The 16,416-nt window shown below is 40.3% G+C and overlaps 1 protein-coding gene across 1 annotated transcript in view; it reads left to right on the plus strand.

The window, feature by feature from the left end:
• The first annotated feature begins 364 nt into the window (after positions 1 to 364).
• The window catches only part of LOC150082399 (serine/threonine-protein kinase meng-po-like), a 90,334-nt gene continuing 74,282 nt past the window's right edge, over positions 365 to 16,416 (plus strand). The window contains exon 1 of the mRNA XM_090379258.1: positions 365 to 497. The gene's annotated coding sequence lies outside the window, so the exon portion shown is untranslated. The remainder of the gene's footprint in view (positions 498 to 16,416) is intronic.

Here is a 16,416-nt window from a genome sequence, read left to right on the forward strand (position 1 = left end):
TATTCCCATTCCACATGGATGAATCTCCACTGTCTTCGTGTTCATAATTCTGCCTCTTCCAAAGCGTTTCTTAGTGCTCCAATGTCACGTGATCAGCAGGGAGGGGGGGATCCCCATCCTTTAACAACTTTTAATGTTCTACGCCTTGAGTAGTGAGGGCTTCTCGGCGGAGATTTGTGTGAATGAGCGGAGTGCAGTTTAACGAAAACCCCCCCACGGAGCTACATCGATCGCAGCATCAAACTCATTCCCGCCTTTCCCTCTTGCGCTTCTTTCCATTGGCTCGGAGCGTGACGGAGCGCTCTGCGGGAGGCTGACGTGTTAGCGGTCGTCAGTAGCAACGCATATTCCGGGATGTAGGAAGTGCATGTTGGTCGCTGTTCCCGTAGACAGTTAAGCGTCGCAAGAACGCAAGGAGTTTGATTTGTTCAACCACCGACAGTGACCCCCACGAACGAGACACGCTTCTCAATTGTCGTCGGCAGTGTAGACACCAGGTAAGTGTCTCGCTTTACTCCCTTTCAAGTGTCAACACAATGTTGTAAGATGCCGAAACTTACGCGCAATATCTAAGGTATAGCAACCTACTCGTTGACCTTGAGTTTCGATGTCCTTGGATGGCTCGTACATACCCTAACGCTCTAGTAGACTTTCTTCCTCCTGCCCGTCTTTCCTGAAACCAAAAGGAGGAATTAAAGTCTTCACTATTCAGAAATTGAGTCCCCCTACTCGACTCCTACCTGCTGGAATGTGGTGTGACACATTCTAAAAGAATTCCCAAACTCGCTCTCTTGATTATAACACCAGTGCTTTGGTGGTGATGCCGGTATTGTGTTTGTAACTTCCGAATTGAGTGTGGGACTTCTATTCAGTAGTTAGAAACACGCTAAGAACTGAAGAAATCTTAAGATATCCTTTTTTAAATCAATATATCCGTGCGAGGTCAAGTTCTTTATTATTATTATTATTATTATTATCCGTTTATTTCCATAAGGAAACCACCCCGGGACGGCAAAGTGCCAGGAGGATGCTAAGTACATATCAGGGTACGAGATACTACGTGCAGTGGGTTACATATACTGAACACGTAGTCTCGTCCCGAAATATTATATACACATTTTATGTTTAATACATACAGTATTTACACATTGATGATTCTGTACATACATTATACAGCTCATATATTTACAATTCACTAATAATTCCACATATAACTTACATATTTACATAACTGTTACAGAAGGTATATTTTTACAGTCAACAAATTATTATTGTTCTGAAAGCAGAAAGTTTCTCTTTTACTCTAAATTCTTTGGTACTTTGCAGCCGATTCATATTTTGGTAAGCCTGTACGAATCCTGGAAGATCTCTTTCCGGTGTGTTGCATCCTCACACAGTTTTTCGGCATCTATGTGTAGTGAGTTCCGTTTCTAATTCCGTTAGTGCGATCTTCAACTATCATTTTGATACTTCTGGTCAGTTAGAATTTTTAGACGTGGAACCTTCTGGGACCTCAGATACTTCCTCTCTCATCCATCTGAACTCTTTCCAAAACGGTCCAGTTGAGTTTTTGGGTAAATAGATGGATCTTGGCTTAAATTGTCGCACAAATTGTGTGAAATTTACTGGTGATTTTTTTACTGTTTAGAAGCGAACCTTTTTTGTTTTTATATATACAAAAGAGGTGTGGTTAAATATAAGGGACCAAAGGCCGAGGCATATAATTTTAACGAACTTTTAATTTGTTTTGATAAAATTTTAAGGACCAGTCTTAAACAAATGGCATTTTGTGTTCTTGGAAACTGCCAAGGGCTCAGACGGCATGACTGGACAGGTAATAGTTTGAAACCATCCTCCAATTCCCTCAGTGATTATAACTCGACGCCACTATGCCTCCCATGAGAGAAACGTCAAATGGAATTCCACACTACCAATCCCCCCACTACCCCTTTCCGAAGTTTATTAGACACATCACGTTCGTTTTATGCCTCCAGGAACGTGCTCGCTATACTTGTTATTATCGGGCCATAAAATTGAGTCGCGTGCTAAAGTCGTTCCCTGGGGGCCATTTTACGATCGCTTCAATAGTGTGGTAAATTCTACACCCCCCTCTCCCTGACGGTAACAAGTTCTTCACGTTCCTGTTGTTATGATATGGTCATCATTAACATGGAGACCCACCACTTCCTCTCCACCTTTGATATATACACCTACCTTGGAATTATGAATAAAAGATGAGCTACTTTAGAGAAAGAGAATCTTTATTGCAACAATAATAATAAGAAGAATATGTACAAAATTCAGTTTATGTTGCTACCTACCCGTCACTGCCACAGGCCCGGGGTTGATTAGTTTAGTTCGCGATGACTATCGGGTTTCATAATTGGTTAACAGCAGTTAGCGAAGACCAGTCTGAGCACAAAATCTAGAAAAGCAACGCATAAAAATTCAAAATTTAAAACAAACTGGAAATGCAGTTCCAAAGTATACACTTATTCAATACTTCTACAAGTGTAAGAGGTGTTGGTGTTGTTCATTCTCTAAATGAACTCCTTCGTAAATAACCTTAGATATCACGGAAGTTCCAGAAACGAGGTTATAGCCCTACAGAGAGCTTTTACTAAACCCGGAACAAACAAGAACGCTTTCCAAAATAACTGTAGACTTCTATTTTAATGTTACAAAACATTTTCTTCATAAGGTGAAAGAAAAAAAGTATTTCTAGAGGAATCATCTTTGTATTTTCAAAAGGAACCATCTTTATATTTTCAAAAGGAACCATCTTTATATTTTCAAAAGGAACCATCTTTGTATTTTCTTTGTAAAACGATAGACAGCATTTGCATAAATAAACTTACAGTAAAGTGCGGATTTTCTCAATAAGTGATCTATTGAAATCTCCCTCTCTCTCTCTCTCTATACTGGATTATGACTATTGTTATTTGATTTCAAATAACTGTAACTGTTCAGGGAATTGAATTCAAACTTTAAAATATTACAAAATTGCTTCAGAATTGAATGGAACAAGTGTTGAAGCATATTCTGCAGCCAAAATATAGGAAGAAGCTCTTGCAAACATGTGTCTGGGGAGAAAAAAAAAAACATGTTATATTGCTAGAACCGGCTAACTCGGCCACGTTGTGAAAAATATCCATAAAAATTCCTCGCGTCATTGACGTTATTTGAACTCTGGTTTTTTTCCACCGGGATGATTACATTAACTGGGGGTACCCTCGAATGTACACCATTTGCTTCCTGTAAATTGTTCTGGAGAAAATGTGGGTATGCGTGTAGGAATAAATAAGATTGTCCCCAAGTTGTAGTTCTAGTGGGGTTTAAGGAGCTTCAGCAACTAAGTCTATATTGCTGCGTGTATACTGTCTGTAAATTGCCTACGTTCTGAGGTCGATTTTCTGTTTGCTAGATGAAAAACCCGAGTTTCCGGGAGAGTAAAAATTCTACCCTCGCCTGAGACCGACTAACTGAGCCACGTGATGAAAACGGCCCATTAAAATTCCTCACGTCATCGACGGGACTCGAACTCAGGTCTTTTCCACCCTGCGTGGGGGAGGACGGTAATTCTACCAACTGTGCTACGTACGAAGGGCTTTGTTCCCAAGAGCTCAATACTAAACATTAAAGAAAAAGTTATGTCGATAATCTAACTGATAATCGTAATGGGTCTAATGTTTCGAGAGGTGAATATTCCATTTCTTCTACAACATGATTCATCTGTAATCAGAACATGCTCAGAAATTAAGGATCACGTGTACATTGCACAACGAGCAATGTGCAGTTATCTTGTGCAAACAATTGTTTTACAGGCTTAGGATGAAATGGGTACAAGTAATGTTCTCCATCTAACTGATAATCTAACTGATGATGAAACATTTGCACGATTTCACAATCTTCAAGTGCTTGTACTGTTTAAAGCCCGTATCTTCCAGAATGACTCAAACACCTCGTCAGGTTCTAAAATACAACAGCCCCGTCTACAGCTCTCCAGCATGACTACGAAAACCCTTCAGATGTCCTAACGACCATTCAGATCACGAAACAGCAGCTCATAAATGCCACCAATTTCCTTCCCACAACAGCCATCGCTGGGGAGGACGGATTCCGCAATTTGTAGTCAAACGTTGAGTACATTTATCATAGACCCCCTTATCTCGATCTACAATAGATGCCTCGCTCAGCATTATTTCCCACATCAATGGAATAAGTGCAGAGTGCACCCATCCCTAAAAACCAATTTTCCACAGACGTCAGCCAGTTCAGACTCATCTCAATTGCCTCCAGTATGTTAAAAACTCTGGAAAAGGCCTTGCTACCCACAATTATTCACCAAATCCTCCAGACGAAACCATCTGAAATTCACTACGCCATTCCCAGAAAATCATCAATTAATAACTTGGCAGCTACCACCGAACGCATCCTCTCATCATTCGAACAAAAAGCCGAGTTTGCAACTACATATCTCGACGTAAGTGCAGCCTTTAATGCTGTGTCAATCTCTGCCTTGTTCCTTCTACTTAAAGAAAAATTGCACATTCGAGGTGATATGCTATGCTTTCTCGAATCTCGGCTCTGTCACAGAACACTTATTCTCCATCGGGAACAACACACCATATCCTGTAACATTACTGGTGTCCTGTTCACGGCTGCCATCGTGCCCATCACTGTTTCCAAGAATGGCCTCTTATGCTACGCTGATGACCTTAAACTGCTGATTCAAGTTAACCCTGGCAGCAATCCTGCTCAACTCAGCAACTGGATCGATTCTCAACTTAAGGATCTTGAATTGTACCTTGCAAGCTTCAAACTTCGAATCCAGAATGTTCAGTTATATTTTTCCTATAATCCGTTTCACTAGGAAGGGTACCAATACCAAACGTGCACAACTGACTTTGGAGTTCCGTTTAACCAAAATATGTCCTTTGTCAGCCAGATCGACAAAATTAATACCAATTTTTATTGTCTTAGGTGGATCTCAAAGCAGCAGCTGCTGCAATTTCGACGTCTCTTCATTTTTAACAGATTCGTCATCTCTACGATCTACCCGACCATTCTCTATGGTGCAGAAATATGAGCCTCAGCCGCGTCCACAAACCTTAAGCGAGTGTACACTGCTGAATACTGGCTACTGAAATGAGCCAATACCAAGCTTCATCTACATCCCGCCACCACAACTACCAAGATGGCACAAGCTCTCGAAATCCCGAGGGTGAAGTTCCTGATCATGGAAAAGAGGCCAAACTCCTGGAGGAGAAAGGAGGCTAGTCTTCGCGGCCAAACTCTTGGCTGGCCAGATATCATCTCCTAACATTTGGAACGTGGAGGATTCCACAGCAAAGCCTAAGATCATCAACCGCACTTGTGGCTCATCACAATAGGCTGGCACTCAGTGACAGGTTCCCCCAAGCAGATGTTCGCCGCCTTGAACTGAATAAACGCTGACTTTGATAGCATGATAAAGAACAAGAAAGACAGATTCAAGTTTATCAATGTCTTCGTCGCTCTTGATCCCTTACCTTCTAAAAGAGGATTACGATGCTCCCATTTTCCTTCTCCAGCCTCTGTGAACATAAATCAAACTGATATTTATCCATCTTCTGTTACATGCTCCTTAATCTTTAATGTGGTCATTGCTAAGCTGTATTCTGCTTTTGTATTTGCTTTTCTCAAGGTCCTGCATGTGAACCACTGGCGCTCGTCGCCGTGCTGGGATATTGAGTTGTATGTAATTCTGTATATTGAGTTGTATGTAATTCTTCACAATAATTATATTTATTTATTTGTTTTACACAGTCATATTTTTATCACAAATTTGAACATAAAAATGTTTTTTCGTTTTATATGCGGTTTTGTAATTTATGATTAAAATATAATAGCTTGGAAACAAAAATTTCAGACTTTTTTTCTTATTTCTTATTTCTTAGCTGTAAAATAGAATTGTATGTGCGATTTTGGAACACCCAGTATCCTCTTAACAATATTACTGAAGGTAGCTTATGATGCTGAGTAAAAAAAAAATACTACATGTACTAAAAATAGTTATATTACGGCCACTCGAGAATTACCTCATCTACACATCTATAAATTGCGTGTGTCCTCTGCTGAGTTTGCCTGTGTTGCTGGACTAAAAAGACCCACATTTGTGGGGAAGGACCTTGCTATCCTCGCCTGAGACCGACTAACTCAGCCACGGAATGAAAAAAGCTCATGCTCATAAAGTTCCTCGTGTTATTGACGGAATTCGAACCCGGACCATTCCCACCCGATGTGAGGAGGATTATAACCACTGTGTTACCCGCAAAGATCTATGCTGAGGAAAGAAACAGGTAACAAATATGAGCAGCTGTATGTAGCTGATAGGATTAGTGAGAGTTTAGTTGTTTATTCCAAAGAAACTAAGGCCATGAGGCACCAGTGTATTTACAGACAAGATATGTCTGTAAATACACACACACACGCTAGCGTAATCTTGCTTTGACCTCCTAAGAGTAAAGATTTCCCCAGTGACTGATATCACATAGGAGTGTTTGTAGTCGCCTCAATAAACTTGGGTAAGTTTCAAATACTGGGTATCACGTGAACGGAAGTCACGAATAACGATAAATCTGACCCAAAACGACGTAAGCTCGTCAGCCATTTCGAAACTGCGGTTTGAGACTAGAAGTGACGTGTGTGTGTGTGTGTGTGTGTGTGTGTGTGTGTGTGTGTGTGTGTGTGTGTGTGTGTGTGTGTGTGTGTGTGTGTAACGCTTATCTCAAAAATCCATGACTGGATCCCACTGAAACCTTGTTTCCTACTCCAAAAAACTCCATCAACCCACAAAAGATTATACTCTACAAATTTCAAACTGGGGTAGGAACTTTGAATGCATCTGTTTCTTACAGTTTACAATTTTAATACATCTGTTTCTTACAATTTTTGGCACAACCATACCCAACTCCTGAATTATGAGCATATTTTGGCACTCCACAAACTTCTGATTAGTTGCTAGTACCATCTGTGAGTGAAAGTCGTGAAGTTTACTTCTAAAACCAACTCGTGTTTTTAGTTTATTTAACAATAAAAAAGTAAAAAAGTTTTCTACCTCCATTAAGATCAAAATACATCCCGTGTGTATGTATCATTAATTATCTAAGTTGCAATTCATGAAAAAAAATCCCTACGGGCTTAAAAAACGAACAAAGAAGAGTCGTTAACAGCACCTGCTTTGCACAACAAAGGTATTCACTGAAGTTTGTTTGCTGGATCGCCGGTCCACCAAAATCGTTTCCTTTTTCACTAATCTTGTGAGAAAGAAAGGAGATAAACGATCATTAAAAATAGAAGCAGCCTTAAGCGAAGGGATAGCTTCAGGCTACTGCGTTTTTGGTGTAGCTTGAAAACATTACATAGATTCTAGACGTCTGCACTTAACGGCAAAACGTTTCGCAAGGTATGCTTCCACCTTCTGAAAGGTCTGCCTCTACCCTTCTGAAATGAGTGCACTCAGTTTCCTGCACAAGTCAGTCTAAATAAAATAAGCAGTCTATCTGTATTACAACAAGGGTTATCCCAAAGTAATGGATAACCTGGAATGAACTGATAAATATTTGACACACAAGATCGCATAACGGCCATACAAGAACTCGACATCACCTTTGTCATGAAACGCGAAAAATAACACAAAAAATGGCTTACTCCCACTCTATCCTACCTATTTATTTATTTTCTTACAAGGGCTAGAAGAAAATTCATCGCATATATTTTATGAATGTCCTGTTTATATTGATTTCAGAAATACAGTAGAATAGCTTAAGAACATCTGCTCCAGGTCCTGAACCTTCTTTTCTTTCTAGGCCTTCCAAAACTGTACTAAAATGTTTTGTCCAAAACATTTTAGCATAAAAAAACAACTGCAATCAATTTATTTGACTGCATCCCATTCTGGAAGCAGCATGGTAACAATATCCCCTACCTAGAATACATCTGATACTACCGTTAACTAATGTTATAGCACTTTTTAAAAAAGTGGTATCGCATTAGTTGTCAGTACCATCTTCGAAATACTATATGCTCTTTGCGGGCTCAAGGTTAATAAAAACTAGATTGACATATCGCATCTATTGCGTATCCTGGACTTCTGGAATGCATTTCTCAATGAACTTTTAACTGAGCTTCTTCCCTATATCCTTTATTGAACTTTGTTTTTTGAGAAACTCGATTTAACCATCTAATTGGACTACTGCTTTTGACCACTGATACTGACTGATTGGATCAAGACAGGCATTGGAACGGAACTCTTAAATAAGGGACGTTGTGAATTTACCAGAGGATTTTTCTCCTCTTAAGTTCACCTGAAATCTTTATCAGAGCTCTGCCGCTCTGCCTTTTGACCTTATGATCGATGTCCTTAAAGCCATACGTTCAGACTTGAATTATCATCTGGACTTTGATTTTTCCCTGGATTTATCACTTGTTCTTGGGTCCTGGACGCCATTCCTGTTCTATAACTGCTGAATATGCCGTCCTGACGTCCAGGTTTTGAGCAGCACACACAGACACATAGCTCTACACTAATTTCTGTAAATTTTTTTGACAGCGTAGTACAATTTTCGTTTGTTTTAAATTTTAAATTTGTTGTAAACAACCAAATAAACCATCACGTGTCCAAGAGAAACGAGGCTGATATGCTTACTTCCCTGAATCCCTGGACTTATCACTTTTAATTCATAATTCACCTTTCAACTTGTTCTTTAGTCTTAATATCCATAGAAGCACATACGAGTTGCAACCAGAAAGCTGTGAAATTTTGCAAGTAAAGGAAGTAGTACTTCTTTGAAAATTTTGACAGATTCAATTCTGCGAATAAATTCTAGGATTTATATGATATGCACTCTTAGTTCATTTTCAATTACATGCACTTAAAGGAAGAGCTGGATTAAGTAAGCATCTAGCTAAGTAAGTAGATGAAGTAAGCATCTAGCTCTTCCTTTAAGTGCATGTAATTAAAAATGAACTAAGAGTGCATATAAAACCCTAGGATTTATTTGCAGAACTGAATCTGTACAAATGTTCAAATAAGTACTACTTCCTTTACTTGCAAAATTTCACAGCTTTCTGGTTGCATCTCGTATGTGTTGTCTACGAATAGTAAGACTAACAGAACACCGAAGTTGAAAGGTGAATTATCTGATCCTTCCTGCAAATCTATAGATGAGCTCATCTACTATGTTTATCTGGTGTTAAAGACTGTTGGTCGCCTTTCGTTGCAATCACACGGCATTCCACTAGACTTCCCTTTAGCCTCTTTTCTCCTAAATCTTAATTATCTGTTGTAAGTGTTGCAGTCGTCAGAATTATTGGTGTCAATCTGACTCGGATAATTCTCTGACAACACAAAATTTCAATTTCGCCACAATTTTCTCCTTTTTTTGATTGAGTAAGAATAATATATTTCTTTCTAAATCCTTCAAGAAGTAAATTTCACGGCTCTTCTCTTTATCATATGACATTTTCCAATGACCATTTCATATGTAGTTCTTGTGTATCAAAGGCCTTCATGGTCACAGGTCAGGGGGTGCACATACGCAATTGATTAGAACTAATGAAATAAACAGACATTCCTCTTGACAGTCAAACATAATCATCACGAAGGACTTTAGAGTTGTGTACAACGTTTCAATATCTTCCAGCGGTTATTGTCCAGGATAACGTAGAAGTAGCCAACATCAAAGTTCTAGACATCTTGTACCATCTGTGTTATTAAAAATCTGTCGGCTAAATGTAGGCGGTTTTGATAACTGCGAGGTTCTGCTTGGATTTGAGAGATGAATCCTCCACTGATTCCAGAAATTTCATGGTCTGATGAACAAAGCAGTCATCAGATTTCTTTTTGTCAACTCTCGATACAGATCGTATCAAAGCCAACATATCTTAAACCACTTGTGTGGATGAGACAGAAAGCTGCTGGAAGTCGCAAAGCAATAAAGTGAATAGCAGGTGTTAAGAAGCAGGAGGTGTTATGTTGGTTTCACAGAAATCGGAATTTCTTATTAATCCCATCTATAGACCGAACCTTTTTAAGGTGCAATTTGAAGGTCAATTTTCGTGTTGCATTTTCAATGTTGTTTAAAGTTAACCCACTTGGTCCCAAAACTCTGGAGACGACCCCTGATTGCCACAACAGCAAAAGCCCACTTGAAAGAACGTTGCCTCCCACTCGTTTATTTCAGTCTTTCCCTTATCAATTCCTTCGCTCTACAAAGGAGTGCGTTGAGAGAGAGATGACACCATACTTTATTTTTATCCCTCTTCCAGCGCCAAATATAGTCCCCCACTGCCGGGAGGTGCTGAGTCACACTCGGCGAGATGGACTGACGACCACGAACTATCGCGTGGAAGAGTGGGGGAAGATTCGCATAGTGTACTAATATTAGCACGTTCTGTCTAAAGTGTTATTTTCTGGCATATAGCATTTCTTCGAGAGAGCGCTCTTAGGAGTTACACACGTGGATTTTCATAGTCGAAATAAAGTCCTATCGTCCTCTCTTCCCAAAGGGTCCGTTAGAGGAAGGTTGTCACACACTGCGTGTTTCGTTTCTTCAGGCTGATTTTTTTTTTATTTCGGTCAATTTAACCGTGAAGCTAAGTGGTCGTACATTTGACAGTATTTAAAGGAAAAGTATGTGTTTTTGGTGTAAGAAGTTTCAAAATACTATTTAGAATGTATAACCTATTTCTTTCTCACCGCCGAATCACTACATATGTCCATGCGTCATTTCCGTGTGAAAAGGAACCGCAACTTTTGGCTGCAGGTCCAAATGTTTTTGAGTCTGGGTGGTATGTTAGTAGATCAAAATGAATTCTACGCTGTTCGGTTCATGTTGCTCAAGTTCCTCTGTCCAAAATTTCACTTTAGTTTCGAAACAGGGCGGATTACAAAGAAAGCGGTATTAACATTTCTTAGAAAATACTGAACTAGAATCCTCTTAAATTATTTGGCGTGGCATGTAAGAAGAAGGTAGAAAACCAGAAAATAGATCTGCGTGTCATTGGATAAAACTGTTTGGGTAAAGTTGGGAAATTTGCAACACTTGGTAAAGAATTTATGTTTGAATTTCAAAACTAACAGCCGCCACCGTACGTGCTTTATTGACATCAGCATACCATGAGTACACCAACCAATCCAGCATGCTTTTGTTCACACGAGGTAGTTTTAACTGGGGACTCTTTTCTAGGGGAGACAAAATAAATTATGTAAGAAAAGCGGATCGCATAGAACAGAAGTAAGTCTACCGGCAGCAAAAATTTACAATTTATCAGCTTGTAACGGGACTAGTGGGTCTGGAAATACATCTGGGACTAATGATTTAAATAAAGTGATGAACTGCTTATGAAATATAAATTCATGTTGAAAACGTATCGCGAGATAGGACCAAATGTACATCACCTACACTTACATGTTCTTGTGTCTGCATTCCAGAGGGGGGGGGGATTTTGTGGTGAGAACTTTGGCTTCAGGGACTCTGCATGGATTATGGAGTGGGGATTTCCTCAGCATAGCTAACCTTGGTTGAAGGAATTTATTTTGTATAGATCTTATTCACTTAAACAGAGGAGGCGCAAGAGTTTTTGCTAATGCCATTGAGGCTGAATGAAGACTTCAGTGAAACTGCTAGTTCAGTGGGTTAAAGAATCCGGCACAAGGTCAGTGGAATGGGAAAAAAATTACATTTGAATAATCTATGGGAGCGCCTGTAGAATAGTAGAATCAAAATCCATCTGAAATCGAAAAACAAAAGGAAAACTTTATAACGTGATTCCGATTTGTATGAGCGTTACAAGATAACGCTCATACAAAGAATATGTAATAAAGCCCCTGATAGGATAAGGCGGGCAGAAGCTGATTTTGAGAAAGCACCATGAAAGAGAGCCAAGAATAGGATAAGGAGTTCTCACATGAGTAAATATAAATATTTAAGTATAATTGCGGCCCCAGGGTTTCCCCCATTAGTCGTTTTTACACTTCTTGTGGCTTACGCCAAAACACTGCAAGCACATGACCGGATTTGGCTTGTGACAAATCCGGTCATATGCTTGCAGTGTTTTGTTTATAAATTTTGTGCTCTGTTCTGGTATTACAAGTTCTGGTGTTTGTGTGGACTGGCAACTTACCAAAAATCCCATTCTGGTATCAGCAAAGAAAGAAAGCTCATCAGGAACATTATTATATTCTTTGAGGAAAGACTCCAAAGATCATGGACCACATTTCCCCCCGTCACACTCCATTAATAGAGAAAGATTCATTATTAACAAATATGTACACTATGTACAATCAATAGCAAGTCCAAGTTGGCTTCAACAGTTCACCAGACAATACAAGTCCAAAAGTAAAATCCACTGGAGTAGCTTTCCCAAGGATCAAACAGAAGAACCTTCAGAGGCAGTTGAAATCCGAAAGTAGTTCTAATATATAACAAATCATTGTTAACATCTAAAAGTAGTCACTGTGAGAAGTCGTAATTAGAAGTAACTTTTCAGTACACCAACCCTGAGGTACAAAGAATCACAAGAACAACAGTGTATATTGGGTTAACTGACCAAGTTCAACTCTCTTTTTGAAGACACGTGTAGCAAATGTATTAAGAGCATTAAATGCAACCTGACTGAACAAATAAGGATTTATTTTCATGAGAAGTTCTGCAATAAGTTGAAGTTGTTGTCTATAGTCTAAATAGTAGTGACAATCAAGTAAGATATGATCCACGTTCTCTTCAGCACCTCACAGACAAAGTACAGTAGGATACAATCCAAATTTAAACAGTTTGCTATTAATGCTGCCATGACCCGACAGTAAGAATGTGCCGTCAAATCCTGGAGAAAACGATAAAAATTCTTTCTTCTTGAACTCTCTAACTAAAGGTAAAAATTCTTTCGTTACGCTACCAAGATCTGAGGTATTCTAATCTCTTTGCCAGTTTTCAATGTAGATGTAACAAAGTATTTTCCTTTCAGAAGCCGAAGAAACACTGAAATCAAGCTGCAGATCTTGCAAGGAAACGGGGTATGCTTTCTCAGATGATAATTCAAGAGTCTGTATTGGATCTCATAATGTACTGGTAGTTTTCCCAACAAGTTCTTTTCATACGTTAATAAAAGAAAGAAGGCAAAAAATCCAATACAAGAAGAAGGCAGAAGAACATAATAAATAAAAGAAGGCAGAAGATCCCTTAACTGGTTGCAATGGAAGGTCCGTAGAAAGCCCAGCAGATATTACAAATGGATTGAACTGATAATGATCTCAGACAAGCATTTGTTAGAAAAACTAATGAGATTAAATAAAGAAGGCCAAAGCTCCAGGGGAAGATTTATTCTGTTGTAATTAAAAAGGCTGCATGAGTATATCAGCTGTTCGGAATGTTAATGAGAGCGTGATTGAACTCCGGGAAGATTCCAAGGGAATCTTCCCGGAGTTCAATTAGATGTACTTTGGGGAGTCATTAGAAGTACTAATGACTTCCCAAACCACAAAGGTGATGCCAAAGAGGAGTTAGGTGACCATAGGCCAGCGACTAATACGGCCACTACTGTAATGTTTCCAGATCGGGAAAATTCTAACCTGATTTTTGAATTTTTTTTTTTATCTATTCAATGGACATGCGTGTTTTGATAACTTACTAATACACCTCTTATGAAGGGTCTGGGTCTTTTTTCTAGTCACATTCTATTCTGTCTACTGATTATTGAGTGCGCGTGCCTTTTATATCCGATGAACACGGGTTACTCTGATAAATTCCGAACAAGCATAATGGAAGGACTGAACTTCAGTAAGGTATCCTAAAAATGACTTTTGCCCTTTTTTGGTAGCAACAAATATATACACTATGTACATAGTGTATATATGACCAACGGCTATCAGTTACAGTATTCATATCAATTCGTCACTCTGCAACGCTGTCTTCCAACGTTTCAGGGACCAATTACGATAGATTATGCACCAGGAAAGTCAATGCTCTGCATTGCTGTGATGTTTGGTTTATGAGCTATAACTATTCCGTAAAACACAATGTAATGCAGCTCCCTACGTATTGCCCGCGTGCTAATATCAGTTCCTGCGACCACCCTGAGTATATTAGGGCCACCTGAGAACCAACTCATCTATCTATCTATAATATGTCCATAATTTGCATGTGTTTTTTGATCGATTGTTTCGCTGGACGAAAAATCTGAGTTTCCTTGGGGATACAATAAAGAGTTCTTCTTCTTCAATTATCCGCTCGGAACGCAGTTGACGTTGTTACAACACACAGATCGCAGTGAAACGATTGGGATACATATTAGCACGAGTACAGTGCCTAGGATGCTGCATGATATGGGTAACACAGTCGTGCAGCCGTCCACAACTCATTAATCACTTCGACTAATGCCAGATGCCATCTAGCTTGAAGCAAGGCCTGCCGTTCTTGGACCATAGACCAATGGAATGCTGTGCTTTGGAGTGACGAGTCACCGTACAGAGTCTACCAGTCTGATGGTCGTGCCTGGGAATAGCGAATACTGGCGGAAAGCTTTCATTATTTGGCTGGCGATCATAGGTTGTTTTGGACAAAACTGGGGACGCTGAGGTCTGTCTAGACGTCCTGGACAATAATGTGCAACCTATGTTGTGGGAGCACATGCGAGAAGGCCCACATCTGTGTCATCAGAACAATGCTCTATGTTGTGACGGACTGATTTCAGGATAGGAGCGTCGAAAAACTAAAATGGCCAGCCAAAGCCCTGACTTCCATCCTACAGAGAACTCCTGAATTGAATTGGATCGTAGGATGCTTATGAGGAGGGACTGCCCCCCCCCCAATAAAGAGTTGAACATCTTGCTGCTTTTAAGCCCATGGGACTAACTTAAGATTCACTATTGAACTGGACAGTGTCTTTGCACCATGTTTTGTTCGTAGTCAACTGTACACTGACCCGTTCAATAGTAAATCTTAATCGTAGTACCATGCTTCATGCAAAATAATTGCCTTAGTTTATATACTGAGTGGGCAGAATTCATGGGATACCTACATAGTAACGGGTAGGCCCACCTTTCGTCCGGATGAGGGCAGTCAAACGGCGAGGAATTGAGTCCACTAGGTCACGAAAGCGTTCCACAGTTATTTCCATCCATTTTTGCTACATCGCTGTTCATAATTCCGTCGAATTTCTGGATGGAGGATCCAAAGCTCGAACTGACCTTTCGACAGCATCCAAAAAGATGCTCTACAGAGTTCATGTCCGGTGAACGAGGGGGCACTACATGTTGGTAAAATCTGAGGAATTCTCTTTCAACCATATTCTAGTCACCACGAATTTGTGGGGAGGCGCACTGTCCTACTGGAAGAGTTTATTGACATGTGAGCACCCGATGACCATGAAGGGATGCAGATGGTCTGCAAACACGGACACGTAACCTGGACCGTTCAGAGATCAGTCTAGACGTACCTGAGGTCTCAACGTGTGCCAGTTGAACGTCCCAGACAATTACCGACCGTCCACCTGCCTGAACTTTTCCTTGTTAACATGATGTATGCAGAGCTTCGTGCAGTTTCCGCCAGATACGCACCCTCCGGTCCGCTCGAAATAACTGGAAAAGGGACTCATCGGACCAGGAAAACCGTCTACAATAATCTAAGGCCCAGTGCCAATGTTCTTTCACCCAGTTGAGGCATAGAGTCCTGTGTTGTGATGTTAGCAATGTACTCTGGTGGGTCAGCGGCTCCCATAACCTATTGCGGCTAATGATCGCCTAATGGTGTTTGTGGAGACGTTTTTGGCACCTTCCTCGTTGAAGTCGGGGTGATTTGTGCCACTGTCGCTCCCCGGGTAGCTGAAACAATGCGAGACAGATGGCCACGTTCATCCACCACCTTTCGCCGCCCCCAGCGCTGTCCACGATGAGTTGATATTCCGGAAATGGCGTATTCCAGATACACTCTTGATACTGTCGAACGGGGATGGTGCAATTTCTGGCACCCACGATCATCCTTCTTTAAAAGTGGGTTAACTCACGATGTTTATCCATACTGACATCGAATTACCGTCTACGTGAATGCAATATACCTATATGCCTGCCAAGCGGTGGGTTTGTCAGCGTGGCGTTGCCCAGGAACCAGATATCTCATGAATTCTGTCCTTTCAGTGTACTATTACACACCATCAGGCATCTCTCATATTGTGGACTTATACTTCATAACTCGGTTGTTATTATTGCAACAACAGGATACCTGCCCACCCACCGATGAGTGAGCCAACAAGCTTCGAAACGGTACCGTCTGGGTGGTGGTACCTGCCGAGAATAAATAACATTAGGCTTATCCACTGGTGAAGCGTTACTTATTCAAAACAGTGCAAATACCTCGTCCACTCGTTATGAAGGTATCC

The sequence above is a fragment of the Mastigoproctus giganteus genome, chromosome 8 (genome assembly GCF_048544385.1).
Source record: "Mastigoproctus giganteus isolate SK-2022 chromosome 8, ASM4854438v1, whole genome shotgun sequence".
Classification (NCBI taxonomy): Eukaryota; Metazoa; Arthropoda; class Arachnida; order Uropygi; family Thelyphonidae; genus Mastigoproctus; species Mastigoproctus giganteus.